Source organism: Hyperoodon ampullatus (genome assembly GCF_949752795.1).
Source record: "Hyperoodon ampullatus genome assembly, chromosome: 17".
Classification (NCBI taxonomy): Eukaryota; Metazoa; Chordata; class Mammalia; order Artiodactyla; family Ziphiidae; genus Hyperoodon; species Hyperoodon ampullatus.
This window is the reverse complement of record NC_136930.1, coordinates 42,549,848-42,572,942: the sequence shown is the minus strand read 5'-3', so window position 1 is coordinate 42,572,942 and position 23,095 is coordinate 42,549,848. Positions and strand designations below refer to the sequence as shown.

Below are 23,095 nucleotides of genomic sequence, written 5' to 3'. Positions count from 1 at the left end.
CCTCTTCCAGAAATGGTTTTTACTGGCATCTCCTATGAGTTACACTTTGGCACTCTTCTAAACATCATCAGGCCACAAGCTCAGTCTAAATCAAATATTTTCACAAACTAAAACAATCCAGTGCTAAAAAACTACCCAAGTTACTAAGACCCAGTGCTATTTCTGTTCCAAGGAATGGTCTATTTTATAGGGGAAAAGTGCTTACTACATGAAAAGGGAAATGGTACTTTAACCCAAAAGAACCAGGCTGGCCAGAACATTAGAAAAACACTGTTAGGATCAAACTTCCACTGGCCACCAACTGACAGACATACCCATCACTGACGTTTTTCATTCTCTGTGTCTCATGAGATCACATAATAGATTGTTTAGGCAAGTTAGTTCATTTAGTATTGGGTCAGTTAAGTTAGATTCACACAGAAAAAAATTTTGTTTCATAGACACAGCCTATACTCCTAGTTCTGGCTAATACTCTTGCAAATGTGAGCCACTATTCACATTATTATTATAAAAGAACAATTCCAAGTCCAAGTGCATGTCCTACTGATGACAGGTAGGTAGCGTTATCTCCTCATGTGCAGAGTATCTGGATTTTCAAAAAGCTGAGGGAATGCACACAAGCAATGCTGGCAAGCCAACCTAACAAACCAGTGAAATTTTCATTTTTCTACATTAAATATGGATATACTAATGCATACTCCTTGTAGTTGCTCCAAGTTTCAACTTGAAACTAGTTACATAGCACCTGGCACATAATAGGTGCATTGAAAAACACTTGTTTGAATGAGTGAATAAAGAATATCTGGTTACCTTAAAGATCTGGAAGAGGCATACCATGTCAAGTGCTATATAAGTAATATTTAGGAAGCCACTGGCAATTTCATTATACAGTCTCCTTTCCCTTTAAAGCCAAAGAACACTACTCTTTACTAGAGGAGCTTTGTAACTGGACTAACTGCTCAACCCTACAGATCTCTCTCACTTCTGTTACCTCTATCAGTGGTCTTATCATGTAGGGCTTTATACAGGTCAACTGCTATTGGAACCAGCATAGTACTAACTCCTCAATAACTGTAAATTATTTGCTCAGAGGCATTAAATACAGCCATCATTTATTCATTTAACAAATCTGTATTGAGCTCCTACTGTGTGCCCAGTAATTTTAGGCACTGGGGCTGTATCAGGGAACAAAAACTAAATCAAAACCAGTCCCCAAATCTGTCCTTATAGAGCCTATATTCTGAGAAGGGGGAGAATTAATAAATGTAACAGGTAAGTAAATTACATAGTATGTTAGTTAATTAAGTGTGGTATGAGAAAAATAAGAGCAGGGTAAAGGAAACCAGGAGTTCTGAGAAAGGACTGCAATTTTAAATAGCGTGGTCATGGTAGGCCTCATTAAAAAGGAGACATTTGAGTAAGGACTTGAGGAACTGCTGGGAGAGAACCCCCGCCAATGCCTTGGTGGCAGGAATCCCACTAGGTACGCTCAAGGAACAGCAAGGAGGCCAGTATGGCTGGAGTGGAGTAAGAGAGGAGATCAGACAGTCACAAAGGGGCCAGAGCATAGAAGGCCTGGGAAGCCATCACTGTAAAGACTTTGGCTCTTCTCTGAAAGAAACAGGAGACAGTGAAGAAAGCTTTTGAGGGGACAGGAAAATCATTTAGCTTAGGTTTTAAAAGGATCACTCTGGCTGGTGTGTTGAGAATATGAGGTAGGGAGGATAGGGTGTAAAAAGGAGATGAGTCAGGAGGCTACCTACTTAGTAATCTAGCTAAGAGATGACGGTGGCCTGGACCAGGGCAAAACAGTGAAGGTGGTGAAAGCGAATTGAATTCTTGATATATTTTGAAGGTAAAGCCAACAGGGCTTCCCGACAGATAAGATGTGATGTATAATAGAAAAAGAGGAGGTATGACTTCATAAATTTTGGCTTTAGCAACTGGAAAAATGGGAGTTGTCAATGACTGATATGAAAAACGACTATGGGTGGAGTATGTTTGGAGGAAGAGGAGCATCATGAATTCCATTTTCAACATGTTAACCTCATACAGTGAACTGCCATAATCCTCAATTTACAATCCCAGTTCATTCTCCTTAGCATAATTTGTAGATTAAATATAAATCTATGGCCTTTTATTTTTTAGGCACTCTAGCTAGAACTGTATTGAAAACCTTACATAAAATAACTTTTATTCATTAAAGCCAACATTTCTCTCACTGTAGTAACTGGAAATTCTAGCCTACCAATTTAAGAATTAAGAAATGTTCCTGATTGCCTTTCACTTACCAAAGCCAAATGTGTTTATAGCTTCTTGTCCCCCAGATTCAAGAACAATTTGGGCAGGATGAAATGGTTCTGGAATTAGACTAAGAAGACCTGTACGTCAAATCTCGGCACTTCCACTTACCTGTGTTGGGACCTTAACATCTTTAGATCTTATTGGTGACAGTATAAAATGGAGAAAATACCTACTTTATAAGGATGGGGTGAGATTAAATGATGTAAGTGAAAAAGTTTCATGGATTGTAAAGAGTTATGTCAATGTTAGAAGCTATTAATATTATTGTCCATAGCTTTTCTATTGTTTTTGCTCATTCATTTATTCATTCATGCATCCCATCATCTTACAAAAAGGAATGAATGTAGATAAAGTTCTTTGAATTATCTCTTAACAAACTGGTGGAGGACTTCTGAGAAGCTTTCTGGGGGTTTCTTCATCATTTTCATCTAATACTCTTCTAAGAGCTGCCTAGACAATGGTTACAAATATGACTTGTCTTACACAGGTCTGATTCCATTATAATGAATTCTGAAACAAAACATTCACTAGGCAGAGAGGAAAAAAAGCCCCAGCAAAGTAATAGGAAGCAGCATGGTAAAGCAGAAACAGCAATGGAAACTGGGCCATGTTATTATACATTACTGGAAGAGTCAACTGGACTGTTTGAAAGCGCTGGGGTAGGAACAGAGCGGACTCTTAAGACGTAACCTGTAGGAGATGAGAATGATGACATATGGCAGGAGAGGAAAAAGAGATGGCAGTGGGATTAATATCAAGGTTGTGGCCCTAACTATTGTCACTTTAGTTTGAAAGAACTTTGGCCTGCCCCTGATCGCACTCCATTCTTATTTATGAAGTGAGGGAATGCAGGTGGTCTTTCACAACTATATCACCATATGCAGAGAGCCTGGGAATTCTGTTTACAAAGGAAGGTAGGTGCCCAGTTTTTAGAGGTGGAGTCTAGGTTTCTTATGAATCTTAGTGAATTAGCATTAGAACAGGTAGGGTCCTGTGTTCTTAAAGAAACCAATGAATAAACAGCAAAACCCCGTGGGAAATAATGTCAAGCTTTAACAGCTTTTCCCTAACTGACTGAAGGAGTCTGGAAGACCCAAGAGGATTCTTTAGTAATTCTTTCTCCACCATGCTCTCAGACCCAATTTTATTATGGCACTTCTTATTGGGTACCATAATATACTGATGGGGTATCTTCTGACACAAAGTATGAACTCCCTCAAGGTTCGGAAGATATTTTACTCATCCTTATAAAACAGGGCCTCTGGCACATATGTAACAGAAAGTCAATAAAAGTCACTTTCCTGATTCCCTTTCTGCGTACAGCTTTCCCTCCCAACCTTTTATTTCTGAATTGCTAATTCCAGAGCTCTTTCAGTGAGCTCTCATATATACCTCATTATCCTTTTGTGTCATAGACTGCTCACATAAAATGGGTAATGCCAAGCAATTTCAAGGCAGGAAACCCAGCATTTCAGACCGTGCATTTTCTCACGAATGGAATGCTTGCAACATAAGGGGACAGAATCATTCCAGCAATTCATCTGAATCGTCATTTAAGCTACACTATTGATGTCTTGAGAAGAGAAATTTCGGCTTCTATTTCTTCTGAGTCACCTTCAGTGGTTTTTATTGCAACACCATCATTCTTGTAAACTCTTTTTTTTTTTTCAACATGTCATCTTGCAAATATTCAAACACACAAAAAGGTGAAAGAATTTTACAGTAAGCATCTGTATACCTATCACCTAGATTCTCTAATGAACATTTTCTTGTTTACTTGTTTCAATAACTATCTAGGGATGAAATGGGTCTCATCAAGAAAAAAAGGCACTGTTATTTTACTTATTGTTTATGATTTAAGAAATCAACAAAAATGTTAATAACAACCATACTTATTTATTGAGTCTTTATGTGCTAAGTCTCTTACCTACACTACTTTTAATCCTTACAAAATTCCTACAGGGAAACTGAGGTTTCCCTCAGTTAAGGAAACCTGAGGGTTAAGGAACTGGGCCAAGTCCCAGAGCAGGTCTCTGAAAGCTAGACTTACACCAAAACACACACTCTTTACCGTTCTATACTAACCCTAAAAGCCAAAGGAGGAAAAAAAACAAACCAAACAAAATGTAAGGAAAATGTAATAGCTAAAAAGAGAACACAGCTGAAAGAATTTTATTTCACAGAGCTGTATGCAGGGTCCATTAAGCGAGGAGGCTGCAGTGAAGGGCAGGTATTCTGCGGAACCTCATTCCCAGGGTGGCTTTAGCAATAATAGCAGCAGTTTCCTGAGGTTGTTCACGCACAAACTTTTAGGACTTCCTTGAAGGACAGTATTCATATTTCTATCAAAGATTATAAAGGAATGAATTCTAGTCAGGCTTTAAAAAGTCCAGATGAGTTGCTGCCAGCAGTCCCCACATGCAGACAACCATACTGTCACTTAATCCCCAAACTCTTCCTTCTGCTTTTGGCACTGCAATAAACTAGGGATCTGCAGAGCTAGGTTCTAGTTCGGGATCTAGCAGATTACCCTTATCATTCGCTTTCTAGGATTCAGTTTCCAAACAGAAAAGCCCTGAGACTGCTCCCAGGAGCAACTGATAGACTATTTGTGAAATAGAAACATGAGGAATTATTATTAAGGAAACACAGTATGTTAGCTACTGCTCATTGGTATGCGGCTTTTTATCAGTCACTATCAAATAAGAAATGATGCTAAGAAAATCGCCAAAATATTATGCAGAGGAAGGAGTAGATTACTTGCCCTTTTCCTCTTCTCCTCCCCAGCTGATTGATCAAAGTGTAGTTCACCAAGGAGCTATGTCATTAATGTCACTGTTAATATTTATTACATTGGAAAGCAAAGTGTAGCTTACCAAGATGGGGGCATTTTGGGGAGAACAGAGTATCAGAAAATAACACTATGTAATAGCTGAGAGACCGTGAATCAGCTGCCAGGGCTGAGTATAAAAAGTTGGTAACTGACAAAAATGAGAGAGGAAAGGGAAAGGACAACACATCTCTTCTGCATAACAATTTTGCTGAGCTAGGACTAGCACAATTTATTCACTTTGCCTTCTTAAAACAACAAAGCCTAGCAGAAACGAGAGTAGAAAGTTGTTTATAAATCTTTCAATGTGATGGATGTCTGAGTCCAGGCTCATATTGTCCTCTTGTTTCTTACAGGAGTCATACCCAACTCTATACAAAGCAGGTTACAAGTGAAACAAAAAAAAAATCTAGGTTTTACTATTCAAAATATTATTTGTAAATATCTGACAGCATCAACTTTCATTTTCAGTCTTAAAGTAGATCAAACAAATATGTAAAGAATTATTTTTGAGATATAAGACAGATGCGATTCTGAACTCCAAATTCATTTACCTATGCAAGTTAACAAATCTTATGACTAGTCGAATGCTGTTTGTGCATATCTGTGTTGAAATTACTTTTTAAAATTTAACTTATCATGACTTGCCTTCTACTCCGCATATAATCTAAGAAGCTTTTCACAGTTTACTCCAACTCCTCCTCTCTCAGCTTTTGTATCATTATTGTCATACAATACACTTCCACATAGTTATAACGCCGCAATTACAGTTATTATTTTAGCTTCAAACAATCAGTAGTCTTGGAAGAGATTTAAAAGTGGGGAGTGGGGAGTCCTTTACAGTTACCCACATAATTATCATCCTCAGTGATTTCATTCTTTTGGTTAGATGCAGATTTCTACCTGTTATCATTTTCCATCTATCTAAAGAATTTCCCTTAATATTCTTTGTAGCGCAGGTCTACTGGTGATGCATTATTTCAGATTTTGTGTGTCTGAAAAAAAATCATTATTGTGCCTCAGTTCTTAATTTTTTAATTTATTTTAAAAAATTAATTAATTAATTAGGTTGCATCGGGTCTTAGTTGTGGCAGGCGGGCTCCTTAGTTGTGGTATGTGAACTCCCAGTTGCGACATGCATGTGGGATCCAGTTCCCTGACCAGAGATTGAACCTGGGCCCCCTGCATTGGGAACACAGAGTCCCATCCACTGCGCCACCAGCAAAGTCCCCTCAGGTGTTTAAAAACTATTTTGTTTGGATATAGAATTCTAGGTTGACATGTTCTGCTGTTCTGTACCTCAAAGATGCTGCTTCACTGTCTTTTGGCTTGCATTTCTAACAAGAAGTCAGCAGCAATTAATTTATCTTTGTGTCTTTTTTCCTCTGATTATTGTAGAGATTGTCTTTATCAGTGGTTGTAAAAATTGGACATTGGTACAGTTTTTTTTCCTGTGTCTGGTGCTTAGGGTTCTTCTTGGATCTCTTGGGTTTATCATTTCCATCAAATAAGGAAAATATTCAGCCACCATTTCTTAAAAAAACTTTTCTGTCTCAGCCTGTCTCTCCTCTCCTTTAGGTACCACAATTACACATTCACTAGGCTGGCTGAAGTTTCTCACAGCTTACTGATGCTCTGTGTTCCTTTTCTTCCCCCCATCTTTTTTTCTGTATGTTTTATTTTGGATAGTATCTATTGCTATATCTTAAAGATTCCCTACAGTGTCAAATCTGCTGTGAATTCCATTCAGTTGTTTTTTAATCTCAGATATTGTACTTTTCATTTCTAGAAGTTCAGTTTTTAAATATTTTTCATGTTTTTCCTCAACATGTTCATGCTTTTCTCTACCATCTTATACAGATGACACAATGTATAATAACTGTTTTAATGTTCTTGTCTAACAATTCTATTATCTTTGCCATTTCTGGGTCTGTTTGTACTGACTAATTTTTCTCCTTATCATGGGTCATATTTTCTTGCTTCTTTTCATGTCAGTTTTTACTGGATGCCAGACATTATGAATTTCACTTTGTTTGAATCAAGGTATTTCTATACTCCTCTAAATATCTGTATTTCTTTAAATATTCCTTCAAATATTTGTTCTGGGATGCATTACTTGGAAGCAGTTTGATCCTTTAGTTCTTGCTTTGAAGATTTTTTGGATGAGACTAGAAGAAAACATAGGCATATGCTCTTTGACACTGGTCTTAGTAGTATGTTTTTGGATACGTCTCCTTAGGCAAGGGAAACAAAAGCAAAAACAAACAAATGGGACTCTATCAAACTAAAAAGCTTTTGTACAGGGAAGGAAACTATTGATTTCCTTCTGGTCACCTACTGGATGGGAGAAGATATTTGCTTATGATATATCCAATAATGGGTTAGTATCCAAAATATACGAAGAACTCATAGAACTCAACATCAATAAAAACAAACAGCCTGATTAAAAAATGGGCAGAGGATCTGAATAGATATTTTTCCAAAGAAGATATTTTTCCTGGTCATCAGGCAAATGAAAAAAGATGCTAAACATCACTCATCATCAGGGAAATGCAAATCAAAACCATAATGAGGTATCGCCTCACACCTGTCAGAATGACTCTTATCAAAAAGACAATAAATAACAAGTGTTGGTGAGGATTTGGAGAAAAGGGAACCCTCGTGCCCTGTTGGTGGGAATGTAAATTGGTGCAGTCACTATGGAAAATAGTATGGTGGTTCCTCCAAAAATTAAAAAAGAACTACCATATGATCCACTCCTGGGTATTTATCTGAAGAAAACATAAACACTAGCAAGAAAAGATATAAGTACCTCTATGTTTGTTGAAGCATTATTTACAATAGTCAAGATATGGAAGCAACCTAAGTGTCCATCAATAGATGAATGGATAAAGAAGTTGCAGTATATATACACAATGGAATATTACTCAGCCATAAAAAAGGAATGAAATCTTGCCATTTGCAACAACATGGATGGACCTAGAGAGTACTATGCTAAGTGAAATAAGTGAGACAGAGAAAGACATATACTGTGTGATTTCACTTATATGTGGAATCTGAAAAAACAAAACAAATGAACAAACATAAAACAGAAACAGAGTTATAGATACAAAGAGAAGGAGAATCTAGAAGAAAATATACAAAAATATTCTAATAGTTATCCATGGGTGGTACAGTTATAGGTAATAATTTTGTTTTTCAACTTCCCTTAATTTTCAACATTGAAATTTATTGTTGTTACAGTTGCTTTAATAAAGAAGAAGACTGACTTATCATTTAAAACTCTCATTGTAAAACTTTATTTTACTGGATAATCTCAGTGTACAGACTTCATCTGTTTTGTCCCCAATAAATATTTGTTGGGAATAAGTTTAAATTATACTTTGTGTATGTATGCATTATGTATATATGTCTATAACTGTATTATTTACTTATATACCAAGTATTTACTTAATCTTCTTTCTATAACACATTTGAGCATTTAATATATACTTGTATTAAAAATAACATACCTTACAAAGGATCACTGTATACATAAATATATCCTATGTTTCTAACGATTATATATAATTTCTTAGAAGCAAAATTACTAGACAAAATTATGAGAATTTTACTTCTCTTGATATTACTACCAAAACACATCCTAAAAAGTTTGTACTAAATGCTATTGTCACTAGGAAGATATGACTGCTAGCTAGATTGAATGGGTGCTTCATTTATGACCGATTTTTATTCCCTCTTGCTTTTGCACATCTTTTACCTGGTTCTACATCTTTCACTGAGTAGCTGTAATAATTTGTAATTTTTAATCTCTCTGAGTATCAATGTCTTCACCTATAAAGAGAGCATCAAATTAAATAATATCTAAAGGCTCTTCCAGTTCTAAGATTCTAAGAGTTTAAGAATAACAGTAATTCTCAGGGTGGTTATACTACTTAAATTAGTCTAATGAACTTTTCTCTGAAACAGACTGTGATTGGTGGTGCAGCTGTGATTCTATGCAGCACTGAAAGATGCAGAACCAAACTCTAGGTGTTCTGAGTCCAACTAGCACTCATCAAAACACCTAACATTAGAAGAAAACCAGAAAACCATATTTATTCTGTATATAAATAGGCAAACAATATGATAAAGGGTTAATAATACTCTTTACAGAGTTCTTATAATGATAAACATCTACTATGACCCCAATAGATAAAGAGTAAAAGATATGCAAAAGCATATGCTTTGTTTATGAAATATCACTTTTGAACGACTGGAATGTATTAAATGGTTTCCAATCACTCAAACTAAAAATCTTGGTAATCTTTTTTGATTCATCTCTGTCCATTAACCCTCATATATTTAATATATCACCAAGTCCTTGAAAATGTGTTCTATGTTACTCTCAATTCTCTTTTCCTGTTGCCTCTAGTCTAATCATGGCCCTTACAATCCTGAATAAACAACAGCAACAGTAATAACGGCAGAAGCTAACAATGACTGAGTGCTTATTGTGGGGACCATTTCACGTGCTTTAAACATATTTTCTTATTTCATCTTCACAACAACTCTAAGCAATAAGTAGCAGAAGTATGTCCCAGTTTACAGATGAGAAAATTTAGAAGCCTGCTAGTAAGTGACAGAACCAGTATTCAAGGCAGTCTGACTCCAGTGGTTGGGCCTTTCATAATAACTAGTACTGCTTCCTAGTAGAAACTATAGTTGCCTTCCAACTGGGTCTTCCTGTTTGTAGTCACTCCCCAAATGTACTCTTTACACCTGGGCAGAGTGAACCTCAGGAAACACACATTCCTGTGCACGTCTCCATTCCTTCTGTCACACTATCTCAGAATGAAGTCCAACCTTTAACATTATATTAACAGCCCTTTCAACTCTGAAGGCCACTTTTCCTGCAGCCTATTTCTCCTGACCAACATACCATATTGCTCAAAGTCGTCCAGCTATATCTGGCATTCTTATACTTTCTTGTTCACATTGTGCCTCCTTCTTGTGATACCCTTCCCCACATTTTTTTGCTGGGGAAATGCCCATTTATCTTTCACAGTCTACCTTAAATGTTACCTCTTCTTACAAGTCTTGCCTGATATCTCCTCCATCCCTACAGGCAGAACTGATAACTTCCTCCTCTCTGCTCCGCATCCTTTTATTCATACATCTATTACTCACTGTGCTGTTATTTTAAAAAATTCCCCAACTAGCTCATAGACTCCTTTATTATCTTCCATTGTAAATGTACATTAAACATCTATTGGATGAAGTAAATGTCCACAGCATCCCAAAACATAGATTCTTCCTCTCCCCGGCAAAGAATAGCTTTTAGATATAATAAAAAGAACACGGCAGTTTAAACTTGATGATAAGAATCACCTGGGACACTTACTAAACTACTGATTCCTGGGACTTTCTCCAGACCTACTGAATCAGAATCTCTGGAGATTTTTAACCAGTTTTCATGAGCATCCCTGGTGATTATCATCATCAAGTTTAGAAAACACCCACTTACACATATATGTATGTTATATTACATGTAATCAAATAAAAAGCAAGGACAATAAAAAAATGAAAAGCAGTCAGACCTTTAGAATGAAGCAGAATAAACCACAATCAATCACTGAATACTAGAAATGAAAGGGAATTTAATTTCACTTAACACAACTCCCTTGCTCTAACTCTCCCGTTGTACATAGGAGGAAACTAAAGCCCACAGTGGAAAAGTGACTTGACCAAGATTCTATCATTAGTGGCAAAGCAAATTTTATAGCAATTTCTCTGATGCTTAGTTCAGATTTATTCCCATAAATCACAGTGTGCAAGTTCCAGTTTAGTTTACATTTATGGAAAAATCCAAAGGAAATTTAGAAAATTATCCATTATAAACTGCCAAAATATATTTAAGCATACAGTTTTCCTTATCTAAGGAATAAACTTTAATAAAGAAAACCTTGTAAATTAACATATGGTAGCAAACTCCAGCAGTGATAACTACTGTAATGTTTGATGGGTATATACTAAGAGCCAAGTGTAAGTGGCCTTTTTTTTTTTTTAAACATGATTTCATCTAGGCCTTACAATAAGCTTATGAATTACAGAGCATAATTCCAAATTTACTGATGAGGAAACAGGCTCAGAAGTCAAAAAATCTGGCTGCCTTTCAGAGCCATGGCGTGGTTGTGCCAGGATTTGAATCCAATTTTTCTGGCCATTCTGTACTCCTTGCTATGCTACAACACTTCATTTAGAAAATCACTAACACTGTAATTGCTGACACCATGCAGTAACTATTTATTGCATTGAAATAGGGGCAAATTTCAGTATATCTGAGAAACATCCTGATACTGATTTTGGCAAGCAAAAATTTTACAACGAAACTTGGTAAAGGCATCTGCCTTTTCTTCTAGATTGCCACCGTAGTATGAAACACAGTAAAATAAATTTATATTTAAGCCAAATGATGAAAATATAAAGTTATGTTTTAAATAATCACGTTTTGTAGAGCTATTTTTAAATGATCTGGGTCAAGTCCAAATTCCCATATGACACTCAGGTTAAAGTTACCCCAGCCCACGAGACTTCCTTCTCATACTGAAACACTTTTAAAAGAATAATAATTTAAAATAAAAGATTTTTCTCGGAGTTATTTTTCTTCAGTGAAATCACATTAGCCTACACAGACTATAAGTAATCTCTAAGTGTAAATCTATGTACTCCCTTCAATTTGTCATTTCATTTATTCTTGGCTATTTAATCAAGGAAGAGTGGAAATTAAGTTAAGTACTAAGAGGCCCCCATATACAGAGAGAAAAGGCCAATATTTTCTTGGGTCTTTTTTCTGGGATAAAAAAATGGGCTGTTTGGAGTCTATACTTTTTTTGATAGGATGCCAACACATTAAAATAAACTGTCCCCACCTAGCTTTACATTTATATAACCTATCATTCAGGTCCTGAGATGCTTTGATATCTATGATATTTTACCACCAAACAAGAAGAAGGCATGAAAACGTTTTCACCTTTAACTTATACTCCAGGCTACTAACTAGTCCATACAATAAAACATATTAAGCACCTATCTTAAACATACGTTTGAACAAAACATATTAAACACGTAAAAGGAATTCTGCTGTCTCCACTTGATATACAGAGTGAAGTCAAGATGCTGAACTCAGTATCAGGCTGAGTTCTTATTTAATTCATTAGGCAGAGGGAAAGCATTGAAGGTTTTTGAACAAAGGAATGATATGGCCCTAAATAAACTTTAGGATAATTACTCCCTGGCTGCTGTGTACATTGGTTTAAAATGAGAAGATGAAGTCAGTTAAGAGGATATTGATGCACAGTGGTAAGGGCCACAGGGGTGGAAATGAGGCACTCAATAAGAGAAACTTTATTTCATTATTATCATTGCCATAGACATTACCATTTACTGAGCACTTCTGTGTACTAAGAATTGTGCTGAGCACTTTACTTTCTCATTTATCCTCACAAGTCTCAAAAAGCCCCCCAAACTTTTTGTGACCCTAAGAAAGTTATGAAATGCTAAGAACTGCTACTCTTATTCCCATTTTATAGATGAGTAAATTGAAGTGTAAAGAAGAAATACACCCAAGGACACAATTAATAAGTGGTAAAGCCGGGATCACGAATCCAGATTGCTAGCCTAATGCAAAGGCAGGATGTACTATAGACATACAGTCTGGGTTGGAATCTTGGCTTCATCACTTACCAATTACATGATCCTGGGAAAATAACTTAAACACAAAAACCCTGTGCCTCAGTTTCCCCTTTTGAAAAATAGGAATAAGAATAGTATCTATATTTTATGGGGTTTAGAGAGAACTGAGATAATGCTCATATAGTACTCACCATACTCAGCTAATAGTAAGTATACAATAAATGACTGTCATCATCATCATCATCATTATCATTTTGAGTCCTTAGATATGGACTCCTGAAATTCTTACACATCACCTGGTATCCTTCCTCCATCTGCATTTTTTATGGAAAAATTCAAACAAACCTATTCTATAAGAACATTATTTCTGGAAAGAATTCCTTTTTTAAGTTTATAGAAAGACTAGGAGAACTTCTAGTCCATTTTACTAGTGTTAAGATAGAAACTAAAGTCAGATTATGCTAAGAAAACTGATTTAGAAAATAAAAAACAAAACATCCACCACAAAACAACTCCTGCCCTGAAATAGAAGACTGCTTAGAAAGTTGTTTTAGGGTAGTGAAATTATTCCTATGACAAATAAATACATGTCAGTGATAACTGAACCCAAAGCTTTGTTTTTGTTTGTTCTTTTGTCCATTAATTCTTAGTAACATCAGTAACTTTCTAACATAGCTATTTGAGAATTAAATGAGATCATGCATGTAATAACACAATACAGTACCTGCTAAATGGTAAGCAGTTAATGAATATTATCTACTGCCATCAGCAGAAGCAGTATTAACAACACCTGATTCTCAAGAATTTTAAGATAAATATTCATTTTAAAAGTCTTCTCAATTCTATCATTTCTGCCAAAACTATATCACAAATAAAGTACTAACAAAAATCGGTCAACCAGCTAATAAAATATACATAATTTATTTGATGTTTATTATATTTTACATAGAAAGTTAATTTGTATATTTTTATATAACTAATTCTTTAAGCTTATTGCAAAAGCCTTATGTATATTTGCAGCAGTAAGAGGTTTTATAACTAAAGGTACATTGCATTCCTAAAATATTTCTTTAATCTGTTTAAATTAATTCATTTCCCATAGAGCACTGCGTAGGGGAATTCAGCTTGAGAGTGTTATGTTAGAACGCCGGCATTCATATTCAATTTCTAATCTAAGAGTATTTTTTCCAGCTTTAAGAAGATATAATTGACATATAACATTGTGTAAATTCAAGGTGTACAACGTGATGATTTGATATATGTATATACTGTGAAATAACAACCACCAATAAGATTAGTTACCACATCCATTCTCTCACATAGTTATCAGTTTTTGTGTCTGTAGTGAGAACATTTAAGATCTACTTTCCTGGCAACATTCAAGTATACAATACAGTGTTAACTACAGTCACCATGCTGTACATTAGATCTCCAGAACTTATTCACCTTATGACTAGAAGTTTGTACCCTTTGAATACCATCACCCATTCTCCCAACCCCTTTCTAAATGTATTTATATAATCGCTTTTGAAGCCTGAAAGGTGGTTATTTGAAAATTATTCAATGTGACAGACAAATTAAGCATACACTTTGGACTTTTTACTTTTAAGACATCTGTATGATATTTCGTACAGATTTTCTAGTGAAGTAGCCTATTAAAAAACTAAAGCACTGTAGTTAAGAATCAGAAGGCTTGGGTTTCAACTTAAAATGTACAGCAAGTTAATTAATCAAACTTAGACGAATAAATAAAAATTGATTTCCATTTTAAAATGATGGTGGAGATTACTTACTTTCTGAATATCTTTAGATTATGGAACTATTGAAAGTAGTGCAGATAGAAATAAGATTTTAAATAGTATATTCTAAAATAACAAAAATATATTTGTTACTACAAAAATGACATATGGCTTTTCATTAATCTCAACATTTCTGGGAAATATCATTTTTTAAGCAGGAGAAACAAAGTGTAGTGTCTGAACAGCATTTCTCAAAGCGTAGTCCACGGATCCCTTGAGGTCTCAGAGACCCTATCAAGGGCTCCTTAGGTCAAAACTAATTTTGCAATAAAACTAAGACATAATTTGTCTTTTTCACTATGTTGACATTAGACTGATGGTACAAAAGCAATGGGGGTATACCTTAGGATTAATACAGGCAGTAGTACCCAAATGAGCTAGTTTTCCACCATACACTTACAGTAAAAAATGAATCAAATAACAGTTTCATGTAAGAATGTTCTTGATGAAACAGGAAAAATTATTCATTTTATTAAATCCTGACCAATAAACCTATATCTTTTTAATATTCAATGTGATGAAATGGGAAGTATGCACAAAGCACCTGCGCTGTATACCAAAGAATGATAGTTGTCCTGAGGGAAAGCAGATGTGCAGCTGAACTGCATGCTATAATAGCTGATTTCTTTATAAAAATTTTTTTATTTGAAAGAGTGATTGAAAAAAACTATGGTTATTCAGAACTGGGTATTTCACAAATATTTTCTCTAAAATAAACTGTTCCTTCAAGGAAAACAACAGATGGTATTAATTGCCAATAATGAAATTTAAACTTCCAAGAAAAACTAGCATTTTGAAAAACTTGTACTTGCTATCTTGAACCTGATAGCTTCCCAATATTTGGACTTTTCTGATGAGATCAGTAGTAATATTAAAAAATATGCATTTTGATGTTATATAATAAAATGTGTCCACTTTTGGAAGATCTGCATAACTAAGTAAATAAATATTTTCCAAATGACCAATGCATGATGTTACAAAATCATGCATGGATAAAAGATTCACTAAAAGTTAAGACAAACCAATGAATTGTAACATAACAGAATAAGCAAAGTCCATTGCTACGGCTTCAAATTCTGTACTGTAACTAACCTTTTAAGAAATTGCAGCAGTTAAACCTAGAGTTGACATATGATCCAGCAATCTCCCTCCTAGGTATGTTCTCAAGACAAGTGAAAACATATATCCACACAGATACATGCACATGAATGCTCATAGCAGCACTATTCATAATAGCCCCAAAGTGGGAAAAAACCAAAGGTCCATCAACTGAATAATGCATTTAAATGTTATATATATATGTACACAACAGAATATTATTTAGCAATAAAAAGAAATGAAGAACTGATACAGGCTAAAACAGAGATGAATGATATAAACATTATGCAAAAGGATCCACTCATAAATGATTCTATTTATATGAAATGTCCAGAACTGACAAATCTGTAGAGAAACAAAGTAGATTAGTGGTTATCTGGGGCTGAAGGGGATAGGAGAATTGGGAGGTGATAGTTAAGGGGTGGGGGTTTCTCTTTGGAGTGATGAAAATGTTCTAAAATTGATTATGGTGATGTTTGCACAATTCTGAACATACTAAGAGTCACCGAATTGCATATTTTAAATGGCTTAATTATACAGTATGTGGATTATATCTAAAAAAACTGTTAAAAATATAAAGTCAATAAAGTAGACAAAAAAGAAACTACCATATCTCAAGTTTTATTGTATATCAAAGAAGAATACCCACAATTATCTTAAAGGTTATTAAAGTACTCCTTTTTCTGACTACATATCTTTGTGAGGCTGGATTTTTCTTACTATACATCAACCAAAACAAACATTGCAACAGATTGAATACAGAGCAGATATGAGAATCTAGCTGTCTTCCCTTAAGCCATACATTACAGAGATTTACAAAAAATTATGACAATGCCAGTAATCATTTTTGTTTTGGAAAATATAATTACTTCATAAAAATTGTTATTTTAAGCCAGGGTAAATTGCTACAATAGTGTTAACACTAATCTTCAAATTTAAATTGGATACACAATAAGCAATCTCTAACACTTTCTCTGTACCATGTCTTCCCTCAAAAGATACACTTAGGATTTCTGATGTATTGTTTGACTCTGGAAAAGATGCCTAGGTTTGTCTGTGTTTGGTAGCTTGCTGCTGCCTTTTTGAGTCAGTAAGAATATGTCATTGGTCATTATCATCAAGTGGAAAGAAGACAGAGACCATATTCCTATGTGGTTGTGTTAGGCAGAATAACGGCTCCTTGAAGATGTCCATGTCCTAATCCCCAGAACCTGTGAACTTTGACATGGCAAAAGGGATTTGGAGAAGTGATTCAGGTTACAGATCTTGAAATGGGTAGATTATACTGGGTTATTTGGGTGGGTCCAATCTAATCACATGAGTTCTTAAAAGCTGAGAATTATTCATTGCTGTGGCTAGAGAGATGCAATGACAGAAGAAAGGTTATAGAGATATGATTTAAGAAGGATTTGACTTGCCACTGTTGACATTGAAGATGGAGGGGGGGGGAAGCACGAGCCATGGAGTATAGGAGGCTTCTAGAAACTAGAAAAGGCAAGGAAATGGATTCTTCCCTAGGACCTGCAGAAACAACTAGAGTCCTGCTGACACCTTGATTTTAGTCCAGTGAGACACTTGTATCAGACCTCTGATAACAGAAGAGAAAGATAATACACTTGTGTTGTTCTAAGCTATTTAATGTGTGGTAATGTGTTACAGCAGCAACAGAAAACTAATACAGTGGTAATGTCATTTTTCATCCAAAACTGGTTGAGGGATATTTAGCATAAAGTTAATAGGAAATTTCAGCTTCAAATACTCTTGCTTGCATAGGACATTTTTCGAGGCCCTGAACCTAATTTTATTGATTTTTTTTTTGAATTTTATTTTATTTTATTTTTATTATTATTTTTATACAGCGCCTGAACTTAATTTGTAATTTGTAATTTGTTCTTTCTAAAAAGGACCAACCTCAGATCCCAGAAAACCTATATCCACCCCCTGGAAAATGCTAAAAACAATATTAGAGGAATTTCCCCCATAAAAATACACTCAAATTCCACAGGTTCACAAATATATTCTAAGATTATTTGTGGAAGGGGGAATCTAGAGTTTATGTGAATATGGTTCCATGAGGAGAGAGAAGCCTTGGGAAGAAAACGAGAAAGATGGGAAGTTAACTTCAAAAAATAGTTTAAGAGAACTAAAATTAATGACTGAAAAAAACTCTACTAAATTACTGAGAGGAAATCGCTTAAGCAGAAGCAACATTTTGAAGTGATTATACCCAGAATTAGAGTACCTATACATTGACAAAGCGAGTCTAGACTCATTTCCTTCCAAATGGCTGAAATTTCAGAAGAACAGAAAAAGACATTTTTTGGGTCACTTTTAGACAGAAATTACTCTAGTCATATCATAGAGAAATTGAGACTTGTAATCAACTACCAATAAATAAAGAATAAATTAGAAACTGCCTTGCTGTGAGTGTTGCTTTTTCTTAACTATCTGGTTGTTCCAACTCATCTCAACAAACAGGCATTTATTTCTAGGAGAGCAGCACGGATTACCACTGGAGGTCAGTCTTGGGCTTTCCCTCAGGTCATCAAAGACACCAATGAAAGATTAGAAAGGGAAGTGAAGGTCAACAGCATAGTCCAAAGCTCTCATTCTGCAGATGGAGATACTAAAGCTCTAAGAGAATAAAGAAATGTCGGCATATAAGGGATTAACTACAGTTGCAATCTATACTACTAATTGATTTTTACAAATTTTTCGTGTTAAAGGCACATCTATTAATCATATATCTCCGAAATGAAGGAGAATAGACAAATCTCCAGTACAGAAGAATTCCAAATGATTTATGTAGATATTCCCCCCTCAACATCAGACAAATACAGATTAAAGGACATTCTAAAAACTACCTGACTACTACTCCTCAACACACTTAAGGTAATCAAAAACAAGGAAAATATGAGAAACTGTCATAGTATAAGGAGCCTGTGGATACATAACTAAATGTAATATGGTATCCTTGGATGGGATCCTGGAACAGACACAAGACATTAGTAAAATGTTCTTAGTAGGGCTTCCCTGGTGGCGCAGTGGTTAAGAGTCCGCCTGCCGATGCAGGGGACACAGGTTCGTGCCCCGGTCCAGGAAGATCCCACATGCCGCGGAGCGGCTGGGCCCGTGAGCCATGGCCACTGAACCTGTGTGTCCGGAGCCTGTGCTCCACAACAGGAGAGGCCACAACAGTGAGAGGCCCGCGTACCGCCAAAAAAAAAAAAAGTTCTTAGTAAAAACTGAGGAAATCTGAATAAAGTATAGACTTTAGTTAATAATTATGTTGAAATATTGGTTCATAAGTTGTGGCAAATGTCCATACTAGGGACATTTGTCATTGATAATAGGGAGGCTGGGCGCAAGGTATATGGGAACTCTCTACACTAGTTTTGCAACTTTTCTGTACCTCTAAAACTATTTTAAAATATAAAAATTATTTTAAAGATCTATACATTTCAAAAATCAGTAAAACCTTGTAGTAATTTATTGGTATCTGAATCTCCCTTTTCTTTTGGCTGCCAGAAAGTTAAGAGCCAAATCTGAGGTTCAGTCCTTGTGGCTCCAATTTATATTGTGTTTTTGTTTCTCTGGTCTTAATTTTAGAAATCTTTATATTTTACTATTATTTGTATGCATTTTTGTACCTCCCAATTTACATTTACTAGGTAAAAAATTAAAGTTTCAATAGAATAAGCAGCTTCCTGCCCCTCATCTCAAATTTCTAAGCCCTGTACCATTCCTTAATAGATGTCCTTACATCCTATTTCATGGAGTAAAATATCAAATGAGCACCTCCTCAACTCCCAACTCTGTATTACTAAACTCGTAAATCTTCTTACATATGTGACCATCCTGTCTTTCTTTCCTTCTGTTACGTTAGAAGAGGTGTCAATCCCTCTACCATTTATTCATGGGGTATTGATTTCTCCTTATTTTAGGAATGTTACACTATTGATTTTCCCTTCTCATCCCATACATTTCAACCTTTCTTCTGAGTCCTTCCCACTAACATTTAAACATACTTGACTCTTCCATACTTAAAAATAAAACCAATAAACAAATAAATAATAACCCTCTCCTGAACTTTTAAAAAGACAATACTTCAACATTTTTATTTGGGGGCATATATGAAATCATCAGATGAGTATTCAAGAGCTCAAGAAGGTGCAAAGTGCAGGGAGATCCCAATCTGTGGCCTTTGAATTCAGGAATAGCTGATGCCTATATGCAAACGTGTAGCAGGAGAGTCTGCCTTTTGTCATGCAATTTTGAACAGCTGGGGAAAGAATGATCTAGAGCCCTATCTTTCCTTTAACACATGTGCTGAGATAAACCAGCTCATTTATCATAATTTTATTCCAAAAGAATAATAATGAATTAGCTATAACTTATTTTCCTAGGACTTTCCTCCTTGTATACATCCTTTCAAGTAAATGCAGAGTTAGCCCAGTACTGGCCTTCTTCCTCTTCCTTGAATCAGTGCTTCAGTTTGGACTCTCATCATCTGGATTACAGCTAGAGCTTCCAGTGGTCTCCCTACCTAACCCATCTGCCACTATTCCAAGTGTGAATCTGATGATGTCATGATCTTGTTTTAGATCCTTCAATGGCTTACAATTACAATACAATAAATAAACTTTCTATAAGAACAAATAAGGCCTGTATAAACCAGTTTTTGCTTAATTCTCCCTGTTAAAACACTCACATCCATACCAGTTAGGTCACTGAACTACCTCTGACAGTACTTTTAACAAGTACATTCTCAGGTGGGGTGAGGGAGGAATAGCCTGGTTTTGATACTTATTAGCTATGCAAACTTGTGCAAACTATAGGACTTTCTTGAGACTCAGTTTCCATTTCTGTACAATTTGAAAAACAGGCCCAAACTCAAAGGGTTATTGTAAGGAAAAAAGGAGTTAACCTACATAAAACATTTAGACCACCTGGTACATAGTGAGCACCCAATAAGTGTTAGCTGGTGTTACAGATTCTGGGTAGCTATCTCCATAACAGACACTCTGACATTAATGTAAATCACTGTTGCCAGTGGATTTTTGTGTCTTCCAAAGCTGTGTTACGAAGTGGCCAAACATTTTTAAGCCAAGTTTACTGGAATATAATTTGTAAGTAATAAAATTCACTCTTTAAAACATACAGTTAAGGGGCTTTGGCAAATGTATACAGTTGTATAACCATCACCACAATCAAGATATAGAATATTTCAACCACCCCAGTGTACTTTCATGTCTTCCAACAGTGTATTACTGAATGGGCAAATTTTTAGAAAGAAAGGTGTAAAGGCACCTATGGCACATTTGGTGAAGCCCAGGAATCTTAAAAAAGGGTAGAAAGAAGATTACTTGATTTAGGTTTTGGTGTTTATTTTGTATATCTCTATACTCAGTGAGAGGTTTTTTAGTCATTTGATGCAGAAAACCTTTGATGAAGAGCCAAAGGTCTAGAAATAAGCAATTTAAAAATGTATGAAATCTTAAATGATAATTATATACATTGCCATGGCTCTGATGTTAGTATTTTTTAAGGCTGATTCTTTTATATAAAAGTAACTGAAAGCCCAAAAGTTTGCTTGTTAGAAAAGTACAAACTGTCAGATAGGAAACCAAGCAAATCATCAACCCTCAGTTATTTTGAACAGCTAGCTCATTTATATCTTGACTCAGAAGAGATAATAATATATTAGTTATAACCTATTTTCCTAGCGCTTTCACCATATAGATGAATATTTTTGTACGTCATGAGGAATACGGTATTAAAAGACAGCACTGGAAATTCGAGAAAAATATGTGAGAAAGGAGCAATTATCAAAGAGACAGAATTCAAAGTCAGAGAGAAGGCATATAACTTAGCACAGTCAAGAAGAAATATAAATATGGTACAGAGAGAGGAGACCTGGGGAGAAGCACAGATGAGAGGGGATAGCAGTCTTAAGCAGACAGGAGCTGATTAAAGATGGAGCTGGTGCTGGAGCTAAGGGACCTGTACCTTTTCTGACCAGCTTGACTATAACATTTTTTTTTTTTTTACTGTAACTTTATCATGCTTCATACACAGTTGGATATAGTGCTTTTTGTAGCTCTTAATTCTTTAAATAGTTGTAGACAACACAAACAGAATAAATAACAGCAAAATTCTGAGGGAACAGAAAACTTATATTGGTGGAAATATCCATTATTTTAGAAATCTGAAGAAACATGGACTAAATACTGTATATTTTATGATCATTAAAGTAATTTTTGTGTAAATGAGATTTTCCTTTAAAAAACATAGTTTATCGCTATCAAAGAGAGTACAAGAACAGGTACCAAGCATTCATGGGACAGGTTACCAACTGAGTTGTTACCAGAGACTGAAACGAAAGGGGAGCTAAGGAAGTGCCTAAAAGCAAGTGGTTAAGTGGAGGAGGAGGAGGAGGAAGGAGAGAAGGCAAAGGAAGAAATGCTCAATTAGTGTTATAAGTTGTCCACATTCCTTTTCAGGATCTGTAATGTGTGCATCAAAGAACCTCCACCTTCAGATCCCCAATGCTATGGTTCTATTCTTCACCCTAAAAATATGGTTTTTATTTTGCTACAAAAGTTTTATTTACTCTAAAACACTGCTTTGAAAATGAGCAAGTTACTCCTATGTACACTACCTCTGTAAGTAGGCTTAATAAGATGATTACTTGCTATTCAGGAATAACAGAGTAATTACTGCAGCCTAATGAACATAACTCAGGGTAATCTTAGCCCTCTCACCCTTCTATTTCATCAGTTTAAAAAGTGTGTTCTAAATAAATGAAATTAAAAATACTCTAGAAGGAATCAATAGCAGAATAACTGAGGCAGAAGAACGGATAAGTGACCTGAAAGATAAAATAGTGGAAATAACTACTGTAGAGCAGAATAAAGAAAAAAGAATGAAAAGAATTGAGACAGTCTCAGAGACCTCTGGGACAACATTAAACACACCAACATTTGAATTATAGGAGTCCCAAAAGAAGAAGAGAAAAAGAAAGGGACTGAGAAAATATTTGAAGATTATAGTTGAAAACTTCCCTAATATGGGAAAAGAAATAGTTAATCAAGTCCAGTAAGCTCAGAAAGTCCCATACAGGATAAATCCGAAGAGAAACACGCCAAGACACATATTAATCAAACTATCAAAAATTAAATACAAAGAAAAAATATTAAAAGCAGCAAGGGAAAAACAACAAATAACACACAAGGGAACCCCCATAAGGTTAACAGCTGATCTTTGAGCAGAAACTCTGCAAGCCAGAAGGGAGTGACAGGACACATTTAAAGTGATGAAAGGGAAAAACCTACAACCAAGATTACTCTACCCAGCAGGGATCTCATTAGATTCGATGGAGAAATTAAAA

At 35.3% G+C, this 23,095-nt stretch overlaps 1 protein-coding gene across 5 annotated transcripts in view; it reads right to left on the bottom strand.

Annotated features, from left to right (window-relative positions):
- Positions 1-23,095, bottom strand: part of VPS13B (vacuolar protein sorting 13 homolog B) — a gene marked incomplete at both ends in the record, with an annotated part of 778,321 nt that overhangs the window by 264,816 nt on the left and 490,410 nt on the right. The gene's annotated exons all lie outside the window — the stretch shown is intronic.